The sequence below is a fragment of the Leptodactylus fuscus genome, chromosome 1 (assembly GCF_031893055.1).
Source record: "Leptodactylus fuscus isolate aLepFus1 chromosome 1, aLepFus1.hap2, whole genome shotgun sequence".
In the NCBI taxonomy this organism is placed as follows: Eukaryota; Metazoa; Chordata; class Amphibia; order Anura; family Leptodactylidae; genus Leptodactylus; species Leptodactylus fuscus.
The window spans coordinates 7,837,021-7,855,069 of NC_134265.1; the positions used below are offsets into that span (position 1 = coordinate 7,837,021).

Consider the following 18,049-nt stretch of genomic DNA (forward strand, 5'->3'; position numbering starts at 1 on the left):
ATGTTCTTCTCTAGTTTATTACAACCCTTGCATCTTCTCTTATTACACCCAAAGACCCCTTTGAGGTTTTTTGGATTGGTAGCAATAGGAGTAACGGTAGAGCTTTGGACCCGGTGGAGTCTACTGGGTGCGATAATCTTTTTAACTGTCCGCGCTCTCCTAAATGTAAGTGCTGGATTGGCCGGTAAAATACTGCCAGTGCTTGGGTCATTTTTCAAAATGTGCCAAAATCTGTTAAGTATTTAGCAGATTTCTCTATGTTGGAGGCTGTAAGTGGTCAAGTAGATAAGGTGGAACCTATCATCCGGTTTTGATTTATTCCTTGGTTCTAGACATTGTTTAGCTTAAGTTTTCCGCTTTTTTCTGTGCTGCTAATATTATAGTTTTGGGATACTCCATTCAATCATGATTCAGCCTTGTTCTTGATAAGCGGATAGTTTTGTGCAGTTTCTCCTTAACCTTTTAAACTGCCTGAACGGTACATTTGTTCAACACTTCTTATTAGTGGCTACTTTTAAAACTTAACTTTCGTAAAGAATGTCTTTGTTTGTATTTCGTTATTTTCTTAACTGAGTACCAAGTCTAGATATTCGATTTGGACTGGGGAGAAATTGCTTGCCATTAACATATGTAATAAAGTTTTCTAGTTCCGTGGTAGACCTTCCTTAAGGCTCCCACACGCTATAATGTCCTCCTTGTGACCCCCACACACTATAATGTCCTCCTTGTGACCCCCACACACTATAATGTCCTCCTTGTGACCCCCACACACTATAATGTCCTCCTTGTGACCCCCACACACTATAATGTCCTCATTGTGACCCCCACACACTATAATGTCTTCCTTGTGGCCCCCACACAGTATAATACTAACATACATGCAGTGTGCAAGTTTTAAAAAATTGTCAAAGTTCTCTATAGATTTATCATATTGTTATAATGTTTTAAAACAAACTTCAGAAAAAGTCACTTGTTTTGTAAGGGAATCGGTAGACGAGAAATTCCCCAGTAGCTGCTAGTGAACCCTGGGAGGAGGGGAAAGACAAGACAGTGAGTCCTTAGCTGAACACATCCACAGTCCCCGCCTACTTGCCTCACTGCCCTAAGCAGCAGAGGACAAATGGACAAGGATATTACATCTTTCCTGTGGAATGAGGACTTAAATTTAACTTGACTGATTCTTCATCCACTGGTTCTGGCCTTGTTCTGAGGTGTCATGATCAGAAACTATCCCCCGACCCCTGCTCCTCTCCTGATCTCACCGGTAATCGTCCCCTTTACCCGAGACAATCAATGTTCAGCCTATCACACACCTTATATACCCACCAAGCCGGCCCACAACAAGTCACTCCCTTCCTGAGCTACACGCTGCCGACGTCAGAAGTAGGAGGTGGTGATAATAATGGGACTCAACTCTTCTATTTATTCCATGGGATTCCGTGTAGTGATTACATTGTCTCATCTTCTCTCCATTCAGGTTCCTACAATATAGAATCCTCTCAGTATCTTCTATAGAAGAGAATATTCCTGATTGATCCATCAAGGATGGAAAGAGACAGGAACAAGATGGCGGAAAGTCTATTAAATCTCACCCTAGAGATCATCTACCAGCTTACTGGAGAGGTGAGAGATTCTGATGATGTCATCATGACATCATTCTTATCTATAGTAATAACAGATGATATGACTGGAGAGGTGATGGACTCTGGACATGTATGTAGTGAGATTTATTAATGTGTCTCCCCATAACCAGAAGACCTCTAGTGGGCGCTGTCAGGCTCCTGTGTATGATGGATATGGAGGAACCCTGAGCCCAATCCTGGGGCCTCCACCTCACCACCTGATACAGGAGGAGATCAATGGACAGAAGATCCTAGAACTCACCCACAAGATGCTGGAGCTGCTGACTGGAGAGGTGACACTGCTGGGAATGCTGGGACATTATACAGTAACTGGAGGGGTCGGGGTGATGACTGTATCATTGTGTTGTCAGGTTCCTATAAGGTGTCAGGATGTCGCTGTCTATTTCTCCATGGAGGAGTGGGAGTATTTAGAAGGACACAAGGATCTGTACAAGGAGGTGATGATGGAGGACCAGCAGCCCCTCACATCAGCAGGTAATAGACATGACTATATACACATGGACTTCCATTATTTGTATGTACAGAATGAATTCAGTCCCTGTCTGTGTTTCCTACAGGTAGATCCAGTAAGAGGACAACACCGGAGAGATGTCCCAGTCCTCTTCTTCCACAGGATGATGATCAGGTAGATGGAGATATTCCCTATGATGTGTAGACGGGCTGTGAAGTCCTTGTGGTCAGTCTTGTTGTATCCAGCAGTATTAGATGTTTTATACTTGTGTAATGAGAGGTGGAGATGGAGGATAAAGCTGACCATAGACATTACATGGTGTCTGGATTTTCTTACAATTTTCTGGCTATGGAGACTACTGGTTGCAATGAGGAACCATCAGATTGGATTTCTACCGATCTAATTCTTTATTTTCCCTGAAAAAAAAACAACTCCAGATGTATCTGGTAGAATCTGATCTCTTCCACATCCTGAACCACATCTATCCATGCCGAGTATACATGTGTATGAGGTTCTTGCGGTTGTCATTGAGCCGTCATCTAATATCTATGTCCAGCTTCAGATTTGCTACTATTTGGCCCAGATAAGTCCTGCTGTCAGGTCATGTTTGATCACTATGGTGATTAAAGATTTTTTTCTCCATATCTAGAACATTTCGCCATGATTTCTCCACCTGTCTGCTGACCTTTCCAATATTTGTATTACAGCATTTCCACCATTGTAAAGATCTGAGCAGTATTAATACTACAGAGCCCTATGTGAGTGGTGATGAGGAGTGTGAGGAGGACATTCCTACAGGGACCCGCCCAGGTGAGGAGTCACCACTATATAAAGCACAGAAGGGTCACCATCAGAACAGTACTGGTGCTGTCAGAGGCCCGGTCACCACTCTAAGGAAAAAGGAGGCCGTTAGCTTGTACCAGAAATTAATCTTATGTGATGTATCTATAAGTAAATTCCACCACCCTTTTTCCTTAGAGCTGTGACTGGGTCGGCCCGCTTCTTTCACCTACTACCAGCACCAATACATTGACCTAGAGCATTGGTGGCTGCCTGTGCCACTGACTTCACTTCTTCACACGGTCTGAAGCGTCTCAGGCAGTGGCAGCTCAGTGGGGAATATACTTATAAGGTTATGTTATTCAATAATAGTAACATCAGTTTTCTTCTTGTCAGATGACTGTACCAGGAGCTCAGAGGGACATCTGATATCTACAGATTATAAAGCAGAGGATCATGGTATCACACAAGATCCATATGAAGAACATGCCATTACCCCAGATATACCCTCAGCCCTACAGGAGAAAGATCTTTCTTCTAATTCATCACAGTCTGTTAAGCAAAATGAAAGATGCAAAAGGGACGTTATACATCAGAGAATTCACACAGGAGAGAAGCCAAATTCATGCCCAGAATGTGGGAAATGTTTAACTCAGAAATCAAGTCTTATTGAACATCAGAGAGTTCACACAGGGGAAAAGCCATTTTTATGCCTAGAATGTGGGAAATGCTTTACTCAGAAATACGTTCTTTTTGCACATCAGAGAATTCACACAGGGGAGAAGCCATATTCATGCCCAGAATGTGAGAAATGTTTTACTCAAAAATCTTGTCTCGTTAAACATCAAAGAACTCACACAGGGGAGAAGCCATTTTTATGCTCAGAATGTGGGAAATGTTTTGCTCAGAAATCACATCTTGTTAAACATCAGAGAATTCACACAGGGGAGAAACCATATTCTTGCCCAGAATGTGGGAAACGTTTTGCGTATAAATCAAGTGTCGATGAACATCAAATAACTCATACAGGGGAGAAGCCATTTTCATGCCCAGAATGTGGGAAATGTTTCAATGTGAAATCAAATCTTGTTCAACATCAAAAAATTCACTCTAAACTATTAAACTAACTATCACCCTCCTGAATTCCAATTTGAAAATATTCACGAAACTCCTAGCTAACCATATAAATGCTTGAAAATCCTTGACACAAAAAGATCCAGCAAGATCCGTGGTGGAATAAAATTCTTCTTCTTTATTAGTTACATAGTTATAATAAAACCGTCATGGTATACAAAATGCAAATGCGTCAGACTGATGCGTTTCGGATTTAATCCTTCTTCCGAGTCTGAATAGCAAATGCTTGGAATACCCGCGCTACTTGTAACCGCACCAATCAAAATGCACCTGGATCAGAGTACCTCCTGCTATTAACCCATTGGTAGTCCCAAGCAGCGCGGATATCCACATCACATAAACAAAAAAAATACACCCCGAAATGAATTAACATTAAACCAACACATAATAAAATTAAACACATACACAACATAAAATTAATTAGTAACAGCTAAAAAGATATATGCAGAGGATTCACACGGATACTTCATACGGTCAAACAGCAATCACATTTCATATTAAATGTAGTGGTGATCCGGACCATTCAAATCCAGAAGATACATGTCCCCATAAGTATACACGATATATTCCGCTCATTCTGCCCTTATCCCGAATGGAGATCATGTATGGTATAAGCTGCATCTTGCCCATATCAATGATGGAGATCCAAGACTCAACAGAATGAACTGCGCATGCTCACTCCCATATCACATGTTCCTCATAAGTAAACATCATTGGTCAAGGGGCTCCAAATGTAGAGGGGAGAAAAAAAGAGGAAGAAAAAAGCATGGAACTACCAAACCAACACAACAGTAAGTAAGTACAAATATATATTGATTGTGCAAAGATATATTAAATATTACAGTCGCATCCCTATTCATAATTGAATGATGTTGTATTTATATCGACACTTCCAATCCTGATAGACGGGTATAATAAGTTCCAAAATACTGTACTATGGAACCCCCTCTCCTTTTGGATTAGGAAAAAACTAGATGTTATAAATATATGCTACATCATTTCTGTTATTCATTCCTTTGGGAAAAATGGGTTTTCAATTTCCAAATCCAAAAAAACTTCCCATATTCGTAACAAATGCTCCCAATTACCACCCCTAGTGGGTCTCTTTACCCGTTCTATACCCATGAACTTGAAATTGGAAATATCTCCTGCATGTAATTCTTTAAAATGCCTTGATACTCCCGTACTCTTTAAACAATCCACATTAACGATGCTCTGCACATGTTTGGATATACGTGTCTTGAGATTTCTAATGGTACTACCTACATATTGCATTTTGCACTGTTCACATATGATCAAATAAACTGTATAATTACTCATGCAGTTAATGAATCCTCTAATTTCATAACTTAGGTTGGCCTCCGTATCCTCAAATTTAGTAGCTTTCATCGCAAACCTACAGACCCCACAACGGCTTAGTCCACATTTGTGAAAGCCATGGGTCTGTAACTAAGTGCTTACATTTTCCCCATTATCCCTCAATAAACTGGGGGATATAAAGTTGCCCACAGTCCTGCCTCTTCTGGAAATGAAATCACAATATATCTGCCGTACCAATATATTTGATCTCTATATGGATTGCTGTTACTATATAGATGCTTCTCCTCCCACCACGCCATAACAATGTTGGCCAGGGAGGGGGAGAAGCATGCGCCCATTGGCGCACCTCTTACCTGCAAATAATACTTATTCCGAAACATAAAATAATTGTGATGTAACAAAAAATTGACAACCTGTACAACAAACTCATTATATTCCAGATCTAAGTCTGTATAAGTGTATAAAAAATAGGACAATGCCGTGATTGCAATTTCATGAGGGATCGAGGAATATAAAGCCGTAACATCACAGCTTATCCACGTAAAGTCCCCCCTCCACTGAAACCCATCAAAGATTTTAAGAATATCTTTGGTATCCCTCACATAACTGGGAGTTCTGCCCACAATGGGCTGCAACAATTGAACCACCCAGGTACATAAGCGTTCACTGAGGGAACCTATACCTGATATGATGGGTCTCAGTGGAGGGGGGACTCCCTCTTTGTGCACCTTGGGCAACCCGTGAAACACGGGCACCACAGGGTGTTCGACAAATAAGTAGCCAACCTCTTTCTCTGAAAAAATATAAATGCTTGACTTACTCTTCTTGTCCACATGGTCCAGGTGGGTTTTGTTCCCTGTCGTTAGGAAAATGACAACACCAGAATCACGGTGGACCTGATTGTCAACCTCAATCATTACTCTACCACTACCCTACTCTTCAGTCTAGATGCCAAGAATCCCTTTGACTGTGGTAACTGCGCAACAGAGGAGAACAAGAGATGGCAGGTGGGTAGCAGGGAGGAACAAACGGTAAGGAGAGAAACCATAGCTCTGTCGCAGCAGTCAAATACTCAATTCAGGAACAAGAACAAAGGCAAACAAACATCATGTCAATTTAGAAAGGAATGGAAACAAAAGGAGGGGGGAAAGGAAAATCAAGAGGACACAGAGGGGAAGACAGAGTTGAATTCACCTGTCCCCTCCATATATCTCTGACCTCACCTGTCCCCTCCATATATCTCTGACCTCACCTGTCCTCTCCATATATCTCTGACCTAATCTCCCGCTACCTGCCCACACGTAACCTCAGATCCTCCAATGACCTCCTACTCCGCTCTGCCCTCATCCGCTCCTCACACAACTGTCTCCAAGATTTCTCCCGTGCATCCCCATACTCTGGAACTCCTTACCACGACACATAAGACTGACCCCCACAATCACAAGAAGGCCCTGAAGACCCACCTATTCAGGAAGGCCTACACCCTCCAATAACACTATCACCGCACCGCCATCTGTACAGTCTCCCCCTCTCCTTCTGTCTCTACCCCCCTTCCCCCATAGATTGTAAGCCCTCGCGGGCAGGGCCCTCTACCCCACTGTGCCAGTTGGTCACTGTTAGTATTATATCTGCCTGTATATTCTGTGTACTGTATGTAACCCCCAAATTTAAAGCACCATGGAATTAATATAATAATGTACAGAGCACCATGGGATTAATGGCGCTATATAAATAAACAATAGTAATATTACTAGGTCCATCATTCAGGAAGAGCCAGTCAAGTATGCGAGCCGCGACTGTAACCAGGAAATAGCTATAGCAATCTGGGACTGCCAAACACTCCCCCTTCCATTTTTGGGCCTAATGATCATAGTTTTCACAATTTGCGGGGCTTTGATACTCAGATAAACCTAGAGAAGGTTTTTCAGACTATGGCAAAGAAATGCTTAGGTAATATTATGGGGACAGATTGAAAGAGGTAGAGAAGGCAGGGGAGTACATTCATCTTCAGTAGGTTGGTGCGACCTAGCCAGGAAAAACCTTTGGTATCCCAGTGAGCAAGATCTGTCTGGAGAGTGCGCAGAATCCGGAGGAAGTTCAGTGAGTACGTACCAGATAAGATAGAAAGCTGCACACCCAGGTCCCAGGGATTTGATCACATTTGAGGACCATGTAAAGGGAAAGGCGGATCGGAGATTACTGAGTACAGACATAGGAGCGGGGCTTTTGGATAGATTAATTTTATAATTACTATAGTAACTATAAGTGCTAATTTGACGGAGAAGGGAAGGGATAGTCGTGAGTGGTTTGGTGACAAAAAGAAAGACATCATCTGCAAATGCTCAGATTTTTAAATGCTGATCACAGACATGGAGACTGTGGATATCTGGGTTATCCCTAATTGCTACAAATAAATGTTCCATCACCAGTGGGTATAGCATTGAGGATAGGGGACAGCCTTACTGGGTATCATTATGAATAGTAAGAGGGGAAGAGAGTGTACCATTAACTCGTATTTGCGCGCGTGGCTGAGTTGTAGACAGAGCGAACACAGGTGAGCATAGTAGAGCCAAAACTTATCTGTAGCCTTCTCCACGTCCAGAGAAATCAGCAGCATAGGAGTCTGAAGCGCTGAACGTGATGGATCACGGAGAATGTCTTTAGTGTATTATCTCTGACCTCCATATGACGGACAAATCCCACCTGATCAAGAGGTTCAAGATTCTTTATGTGTTGACTCAATCGGTTGGCTATCAATTTGGCATAGAACTTCGCATCAGTGTTGATTTGGGAAATTAGCTTGTAACTAGGGTAGAGCAGGTGATCCTTACCCGCCTTGGGGATACCCGTGATGTGTGTATATAGGAAGGATGGGGGAAGGGAGTGTCAGGTGAGATAGAGTTTTGGATTTCAGCAAGTTCAAATTGCAAAGTCTTACAGAACCGGGCTGTGAAGCCATCCGGGCCGGGGCTCTTACCTGTTGGTAAAGGTGAAATACCTATTTCAAGCTCTTGGGCCAAAAATGATGACTCAAGGAAGGTAACTGGAGAAGAACGAGCGGTGGATCAGGTGTGGGTAAGGAAGATTGTAGAGATTCATAATAATCATGGAATGCTGTAGCAATATCCACAATAAGGTGAGAGGTAGTGCCCAAGAGGCCCTTAATCGTTGATTATGAAGATAAACTGTTTTCCCATAGTCCTTACAGCAGCACAATGTGGGGTATTTCTGCCCCTGTGTGCTGGTAGGACAGGTTGAACTTTTAATCAATATAATGAATATGCATATTTTACCCTATAATAGGGCACAGAGACCTCCCCCAATGTGTTAATACAAGAGAATGAAAAAGGCGTGAGTTAGGGAGGGAAGCTTGTGCTGCTGTTAGGACTAATGGAATATACAGTAGATTATCTTTATAATCAATGATTCCCTTACGGCCTACCAGCAGCAAGGGGATTGGGATGTGGTGATTTAGCAGGTAATCTCCCTAGGGAGGTTTTCCTTGCCTTATAGAGTTCAACACAGAATCCTCTGAAGCACAGGAGCACAATCTGTAATACTTGACAAAGGTAAATTGAGAAGACCAGAAGGCCGCAGAGCAAATTTAATCCAAGGGCATAGCCGTATTCTCCACCCAGGAGGTAGATACAGCCCTAGAAGAATGGGCCCAAAGACAATCGGGGGGAGTTAACCCCTGAACAGAAAAAGAGATCTTAATAGCCTCCCTAACCCACCTGGAAATGGTAGACTTTGAAGCGCTAAGGCCCCTGAGCCTACCGAACATACTTACAAGGAGGTTTTCAGATCTGAAAGAACAGGTTCGATCACTATAGATGCGAATGCACCTTACAAGATCCAAAGTGTAGTTATCTCACCTCCTCAGAAGAAGAAGGAGACAGAAAGAAGACCAGAAGGGTAACCAACTGATTGATGTTAGTAAGGGAAGGCATTTTGGGCCTGAACCCCGGAAGAAATCTCAGTTGAACCCTATCCTCAAAAAAAGAAATGTAGGGCTCCTCCGAAGAGAGAGCCTGAAGCTCGCTCACCCTCTTGGTGGAAGTAATAGCCAAAAGAAAGATGGTTTTGAAGGCAAGGAATTTTATATCCACCTCCTCCAAGGATTCAAAAGGAGAGTCATAGAGGCCGACAGAACAGAGGCCAGATCCTGCTGATGAATCGGAGTAGAACATGATGGTCTAAGCCTCACAGGGTCCTCCTTGGTGCATGTAAAGTAAAAGGCTCTTCAGGAAGATTGCTAGTAGGTGAGGAAGCCCTTGAAGTATCTCCAGACTGTAAGCCGACACCATCTTAGAGTCCATCACTACTCTGGGCATACCTCCCGGAGGACAGAAAGAGGGACAAAATATGCGCCACCCACTTCCGAATTTTCTCCTCCCATTTCGAACCATTTCTCTTTATGTTACTCACACAATAACCCTAATATTATATGCCCCACATTATAATGTTCTCCTGAAATTCACCACAAAGTATAAAGTCTCTCTCCTGATGCACTCACAGTTTAATGTCCCCCTGATGCACTCACAGTTTAAACTGGGGAGTCCCTGGGGTGCCGTTGGCATTGAAGGAGACAGGACCTTTTGGGTTCTGCTGGCATCTGATGGAAAGCAGGGGTCCTTAAACTGGGAGCAATTGGAGGGGGACATTAAACCCAGAGGTTAGCTAGAGGGGAACATTAAACTGTGGAGTAAGCTGGTGGAGGACATCAAACTGGAGCAACTGGAGTAGGGCATTACACTATGCAGGCAGCTGGAGGGGTCATTAAACTGGGGGTAATGTCCACCTCCAGCTGTCGCAGTTTAATACCCTCCTTCATTTGCCCTTGGTTTAATGTCACCCTCTAGTTACCCCCAGTGTAATGTCCCCCTCCAGCTTCCCCCACAGTTTAATGTCCTCCTCCAGTTGCCCCAATTTAATGTCCTCCACCAGCTAACCCCACAGTTTTAATGTCCCCCTCCAGTTACCCTCATTTTAATGTTCTCCTCCAGCTAACCCCTGGGTTTAATGTCCTCCTCCAGTTGCCCCCAGTTCTCCTGCCCTCCATCAGATGTCAGCAGAACCCAATAGATTTTTTCTCCCTCGATGCCAACGGCACCCCAGGGACTCCTCTCTCAACTTAAACATCAATCCAATCCCCCAGGATACAGTCTCATATAAAATAACACTCTCTTTTCAGCCCCTCTACGTGCAGCCCCATGTAAATACATCACTCTCCCCTCAGCCTGTTTAAACAGTACGCCCTACGACTTAACAGCGTAAGATCTGATGAAGGAGTGATGTTTGTAATACACCAAATCCCCCAAAACATATTATCTATCAATAAAAGTCACATCTTCATTATTTTGGTCTTCAGTTTTCGTCCTTGAAGGAGTGTGCGCTCACCGGGTTTGTTTCTGGTGGTATTTGTTGTATACTGTTGTCTAGCCTCAGTTTACAGTCCGTCATCCCTGATGGCTGTTATCCAGGTGTCGGCGACCTTTCATCCTCTGGCTTTACAGCCTCCAATTCTTGCATCTCCAAGAAGAAAAGATTGATTGTTACATGGTCCAGTGGAAGGATCGTTGACCCACCACGTGAAATTAGTTCAGTTTCAATACAGGGAAGCGCAAGCCCTCCTTTTTGCCATTTCCTCTCACAGCAGTTAATGTCACTCAGAGAAGGCTTTAACCCAGGAGCTGAAGGGTTATGTGTCCTTCTCCATCTCCTGCCAGGCTCCGTCCCCGATTTTCACTTCCTTTTGAGATATGCAGCACCGCTCTAATTGAAGTAATAGTAGAAGTTCAGCGGTCCATTCCACTGCAAACAGGGGGTTCCTGAGGATATGTCATCAGTATGGAAGATCATTTTGGCCTTGAAAAACCCCTTTAACCCCTTCCCAACATCCGCTGTTATAGTACGATACAAGATTCAGGACTGGCGTTCTGTTGCCATGACAGCTATTGAAGATTCTCGGGCTTGTCTGGCTATGAATTGTATGACAGGCTGCTCTATACAACCTGTCATACAAATGCAGAGATTTTGCACTGCGTTAGCGATCAGACCCCCTGAGATACAAGACCCCTGGGGGGGGGGGGGGGGGGAACATAAAAGAAATAAAAATATAGACTGTAAAACACATTAGATATCCCAGTGTCCAAATAAGCTTGGTTTACAAAGTTATAAAGATATTGTATATTTTGTATAGGTAGGGGCAACATGGTAACCATCAATGAGTTTCTTACAAGGTTCTGCTGGAATCTTCTTCTTTGGCAAACTGCTCCAGGTCCCCCCTGAGATGTGAAAGGGGCCTTCTCCAAACTGCCATCAAGAGATCTCTCCCCCTCCCCCACAGGTGTTCTATGGGATTCAGGGCTGGACTCATTGCTGCCACTTTACAAGTCTCCAGGGCTTTCTCTCACCACCATTTTCTAGTGCATTTGAAGCGTGTTTTGGGTCATTGTCCTGCTGTAAGACCCATGACCTCTGAGGGGGACCCACCAGCTTTCTCACACTGGGCCCTACATTATGCTGCACAATGTGTTGGTCGTCTTCAGACTTCATAATGCCATGCACACGGTCAAGCAGTCCAGTGCCAGAGGCAGCAAAGCAACCCCAAAACATCAGGGAACCTCCGCCATGTCTGACTGTAGGGACCGTGTTCTTTTCTTTGAAGGCCTCTTTTTTTTTTCCTGTAAACTCTATGTTGATGCCTTTTCCTACTTTTGTCTCATCTGACCAGAGAACGGACAAAAACGTTCAGATGAGACAAAAGTTTTTGGCTTTCTCAGGTAAGTTTTGGCAAACTCCAGCCTGGCTTTTTTCTGTCTGTGGGTAAGAAGTGGGGTCTTCCTGGGTCTCTTACCATACAGTCCCTTCTCATTCAGACGCTGACGCTGGATAGTACGGGGTGACACTGTTGTACCCTCGGACTGCAGGGCAGCTTGAACTTGTTTGGATGTTAGTCGAGGTTCTCTATCCACCATCTGCACAATCTTGTGTTGAAATCTCTTGTCAATTTTTCTTTTCCATCCACATCTAGGGAGGTTAGCCACAGTGCCATGGGCTTTACACTTCTTCATGACACTGCGCACGGTAGACTCAGGAACATTCAGGTCTTTGGAGATAGACTTGTAGCCTTGAGATTGTTCATGTTTCCTCACAATTTTGCTTCTCAAGTCCTCAGACAGTTCTTTGGTCTTCTTTCTTTTCTCCATGCTCAATGTGGTCACACAAGGACACAGGACAGAGGTTGAGTCAACTTTAATCCATTTCAACTGGCTGCAAGTGTGATTTAGTTATTGCCACCACCTGTTAGGTGCCTCAGGTAAGAAACAGGTGCTGTTAATTACACAAATTAGAGAAGCATCACATGATTTTTCAAACAGTGCTTTGAAAAATACTTTTGTCCACCCCCTTTTTTATGTTTGTGGAATTATATCCAATTTGGCTTTTTGACAATTCTTTTTGTGGTTTTCCATTGAAGGCAAATTAAATGAAGAAAATACCAAAGAATTTGTGATTGCAATCATTATCTGGAAGAACACGAGTATTATCTGACAGAATTGCAGCGGGGCCAATACTTTTGGCCAACACTGTATTACATACAGTATATCACATAGACTTGTATACAATCATATCTGAGCTGTAGACCGGCCATTTCTTATAAAATCTTTCCTTCTGCCTTATAAAAGAAGACTGCGGAATAAGAAATGACATAAAGCTTCTTGGGAAATATTTTGCAGCCTCCTAAACTGGGAGAAGATAGAAAAGATGAATGTGATTTTCCTCCTTATGAGGCGAGCACCTTACAATCTACATGACTGTGTAAGGAGAAGGAGCAGAATTGTAGATGTGACATCTAGTTCCTTGTAAGAAGCCATATGTGCTCTAAGCATCAGGCCGCTCTCTACAAGGCAGTGCTGTCTAATCTTTAGGCCTTGCACGTCCTAAACAATCTTCATCCAAGGTTTCTACTGGAATTGGGGCTGTAAGATATTCTAAGTACGGTAGTGAGATCATAGGAGAACATTCTGGAAAGGAACATGGTAACTAGGCCCCGTGTAATATGTCAGTGATACAGGTGCAGTATATACATATATACACTGAGGAGACAACTAATTAGTTTTAGTAAATCTGCGTCTTTGTCTGTAATTAGCAATAACATGTAATGCCAATAAATTATTTGTACCATGGCGACCCCGTGCTCTTATCCTGAAACTTATTTCTTTTGAGAAGGTGATAGGCAGAGTGCTGGAGTCCAAGTACTGTATATCAGCCCCAGGTCTCTGACATATGTGAGGTCGGGGGCAGATCTGGAGTAGGCCTCAGCACAGTTGTAGTTCCAGGGATTTGTTACTGACCCATAAAAGGCTGTAGTTCCATGAGGTGAGAGGAGGTGTGTGGTTCTGATCTGTAACCCGGAGTCCGCTGAGACTATATCACGATTGTTTTGTTCGTGTGGCTGGTAGTAAGCCACACATATAGTTAGGTTATCCATTCTTTTTAGCTAATGGCTCAGATAAGCAGGTTTTTATTTTGTTTTTGCATGAAGTTAAGGTTTATTTATTTTACTGTTTTTTTGTTTTTACTAAATTAATCAGTTTGCTGCATATTTTGTGTCCCTGTCTTGACTGTTTGAGTCCACACCACTGCTTTTACCGAGCTAACTTCCCCACACCTCTACAAAACTTGTCCCCTCCCCCGACACAATAGGAAAAAAAGTAGATTAAAATTGAAATATTAAAAAATATATATATATAGGAGAATATGGCGACTCAAATTTTTTTTTTTTTTTTAATGTTTTGGCTTTTTGTTAAGACTTACCACAAACTATATCAGACTGAGGCTCCACATGGCGGAAACGCAACGTTTTACATTATCTGCAAAGTGGCAGATTCCGTCCGACCCATCCACATATTGCAGAAAATCGCAGCATGTCAATTATATCTATGGAAACACCGACGTCCTCTGTATAAGTATAACGGGCAAAAAGTCCGCAGAGGAAAACACAATGCTTTTCTGCCGTGTGATTTTGGGTTACAGTCGCTACGTGGGGCCTCCCCCTACAGAACATTATGTGGCCTATCAGATCTCTCTTTATCAACTCTTTTGACTCATTTACCTAAAACATTATTTTGTGGACTTGCTGGAACCAATGAACTAGATCATAAGGCCACATGTAATGTCAGCAATGAAGGAAATAGCAGTATATATATATATATATATATATATATATATATACACACACCATGGGATTCCATATTATTAGTATAGCCTGTAATGATTCTATGTCTCTATCAGTACTGACCTGCATAATATCGCTAATATGTCATTAGGCTGCACAGTGAACGCCGTAACAGAACCCGCACAAATATTCCTCCTCATTTTGAGGTTTTGCAGCTTCCCAGTACAATGTGCAGAATATTAAATGGCGCCATTAGGAAATAAAATGTATCCAGAAAAAAACGTGAATGGAAAAACTAAACAGTGATGGCTTTGGAAGGAGGCGAGTAAGAAATGAAAAACGCTAAATCCTGTAAGTCCTGCAGATTCTTGTCATGTGACTGCATTGTTACTGTTTTGCTTCTAAAAATCTAAATTTTAATATTTATGATTTTGTAAATCCACTTTTGGCTTTCACCACCGCCTGAATCCTTCTGAGCATGTTCTCCATCGGATTCAAGCATGTCTACACCGAAATCTGACCCCAGGTCTCTTCTACACGTTCCCAATGTTGGTGCAAACTGGTCGACTCACTTAGGTACGAATACAGATTTTACTTTAACTCTTCCCACAGTCCAGCCCCTCTACTTCATTGTCATTGAACCAAATCTTTACTAATCTTCACGTCTGCTTCTGATCGATGTCCTGCTGGAACACAATGTTGTACCCATAGTACTCGGGTGTACGAAGTAACTCATCTTGTAGGATCCTCACATATAGCTCAGCATTGAGACAGTCATCGATCCTGGTCAATTATCCATCGCCTCTGGCTGTCAAACAACCCCATATCCTCAGGCTTCCTCCAACAGGTTGACTGTGCCTTAAATTTCTCCATCCATTAGCCCCCTTTCCCTTTGTTTCTTCCAGACCCATTTGCACCCATCACAGTCCAGTGTATTGACTTTCATCTCATCGCTCCACATCATCGTTTTCCAATCTTCTTCTCTCCACTTTTCACACATTTTTGGAAACTGAAGCTGAGTCTTCTTATGACGATATTGAAGTTGAGGCAGCAGACAGCATGGCAGACACTTTCCTGACAGCCTTCCACCAACTGAAAATAAACAGAACCCCCAGAAAAGGTGCAGGGTTTGTGCAAAACGGGGGGAGAGACTCAAATTACTACTACGCACAGTGCCATCATACATATACATACAGGACACACTATCCATATCATTCCTCTCTCCTCCGCTTCTTCTCTATCACCAGTCACACACAGCTCTGCAGACACCTCTAATATCTGGTCATGTGATTCTGTGACTCCTCCCACACAGGTGACATCATCACAGGTCCTGTGAGCAGACGGCTGCTGTACCCGAGGAGGTAAGTGCTCGCTCTCAGCCCTTCTCATACATTCAGTGGCCCCCACACACTATAATGTCCTCCCTGTGGCCCCCACACACTATAATGTCCTCCTTGTGGCCCCCACACACTATAATGTCCTCCTTGTGGCCCCCACACACTATAATGTCCTACAGATTCCCGTTGGCCACTTTCTCCTCTGCATTAGTCACTTGTTGTTGCACGTTGCGTACTAGGCTGTAATACTTCCTCTTCTGTCAGGGTCAGGGAGGACTGTACAGTTAGTTCCAGTGTGCTGGTAATATCAGGGGCCGAGTGTCTTCACCTCTATGGCCAGTAGATTGTAGTCCAGACAGAAATGTGGGAGATCTATCTGTGACAGTTGTGGCTGTTCCAAGAGATCGATGGACGAACCATCACTTGTTGTGACTGAAGCTGCAGGGAAAGTCAGTGTCATCTTTACAAGTGTCAGCTCCGTATCTTTGGCCTCTTCCTCACCTTCTTGAGGGTTTCTTCCCCTCCTTAGTAGGTAGCACGGCTCATTCTACTAGAGCTGCTGGAACCTCCTGGGCTGTTCGGCATCAGGTTTTGGTTCTTCCAGATCCAATTTGTGTTGCACCACCCCGGGCAGCACCAAACACCCCTCAGCCAGTACGCTTGAGGCTGGTCTAATACTCCCAATGAGAGAGGCAACACGGTGGCTCAGAGGTTAGCACTACAGCCTTGCAGTGCTGGAGTTCGAATCCTGCCAGGAACAACATCTGTAAGGAATTTGTATGTTCTTCCCGTGTTTGCGTGGATTTCCTCCCATTCTACAAAGATATACTGTTAGGAAAAAAATGTACATTGTGATCCCTATATGGGGCTAACAATCTACATTAAATAAATCAAAAAACTCCCAATGAGATTCTGTTCAGCCTATCACACACCTTATATACCCACCAAGCCGGCCCACAACAAGTCACTCCCTTCCTGAGCTACACGCTGCCGACGTCAGAAGTAGGAGGTGGTGATAATAATGGGACTCAACTCTTCTATTTATTCCATGGGATTCCGTGTAGTGATTACATTGTCTCATCTTCTCTCCATTCAGGTTCCTACAATATAGAATCCTCTCAGTATCTTCTATATTAGAGAATATTCCTGATTGGTCCATCAAGGATGGAAAGAGACAGGAACAAGATGGCGGAAAGTCTATTAAATCTCACCCTAGAGATCATCTACCAGCTTACTGGAGAGGTGAGAGATTCTGATGATGTCATCATGACATCATTCTTATCTATAGTGATAACAGATGATATGACTGGAGAGGTGATGGACTCTGGACATGTATGTAGTGAGATTTATTAATGTGTCTCCCCATAACCAGGATTACACAGTAATGAAGAAGACCTCTAGTGGGCGCTGTCAGGCTCCTGTGTATGATGGATATGTAGGAACCCTGACCCTAATCCCGGAGCCTCCGCCTCACCCCCTGATACAGGAGGAGATCAATGGACAGAAGATCCTAGAACTCACCAACAAGATGCTGGAGCTGCTGACTGGAGAGGTGACACTGCTGGGAATGCTGGGACATTATACAGTAACTGGAGGGGTCGGGGTGATGACTGTATCATTGTGTTGTCAGGTTCCTATAAGGTGTCAGGATGTCGCTGTCTATTTCTCCATGGAGGAGTGGGAGTATTTAGAAGGACACAAGGATCTGTACAAGGAGGTGATGATGGAGGACCAGCAGCCCCTCACATCAGCAGGTAATAGACATGACTATATATACATGGACTTCCATTATTTGTATGTACAGAATGAATTCAGTCCCTGTCTGTGTTTCCTACAGGTAGATCCAGTAAGAGGACAACACCGGAGAGATGTCCCAGTCCTCTTCTTCCACAGGATGATGATCAGGTAGATGGAGATGTAGGAGTCAGTTGCCCCTTCCAAACTTTTTTGTGAAATTGCCTTAATTGTGTTGTTGGCTGCCACCTACTGGTGTGAGGAATTATAGCCTAGGACTGTACTAATGTGAGAGACAATAATCTCCCTGGTTCTGCCTGCTTAATGGTGCAGTCCAAAGGAAGTGATGGGGAGCAAGAAGCTCAGAGCAGCCAGTTTGGGCCCAGATTCTGTGCTGTGAGGACCTTTTATAGGCTATTGCTGATTTAGGGCACAGTAGAAGGCCTGAAGCACTGCAGAGGCTTACAGG

The 18,049-nt window shown here is 43.5% G+C and overlaps 1 pseudogene; it reads left to right on the plus strand.

Moving 5' to 3' along the window:
* The first annotated feature begins 1,512 nt into the window (after nt 1–1,512).
* Nucleotides 1,513–18,049, plus strand: part of LOC142189602 (uncharacterized) — a 243,420-nt pseudogene continuing 226,883 nt past the window's right edge.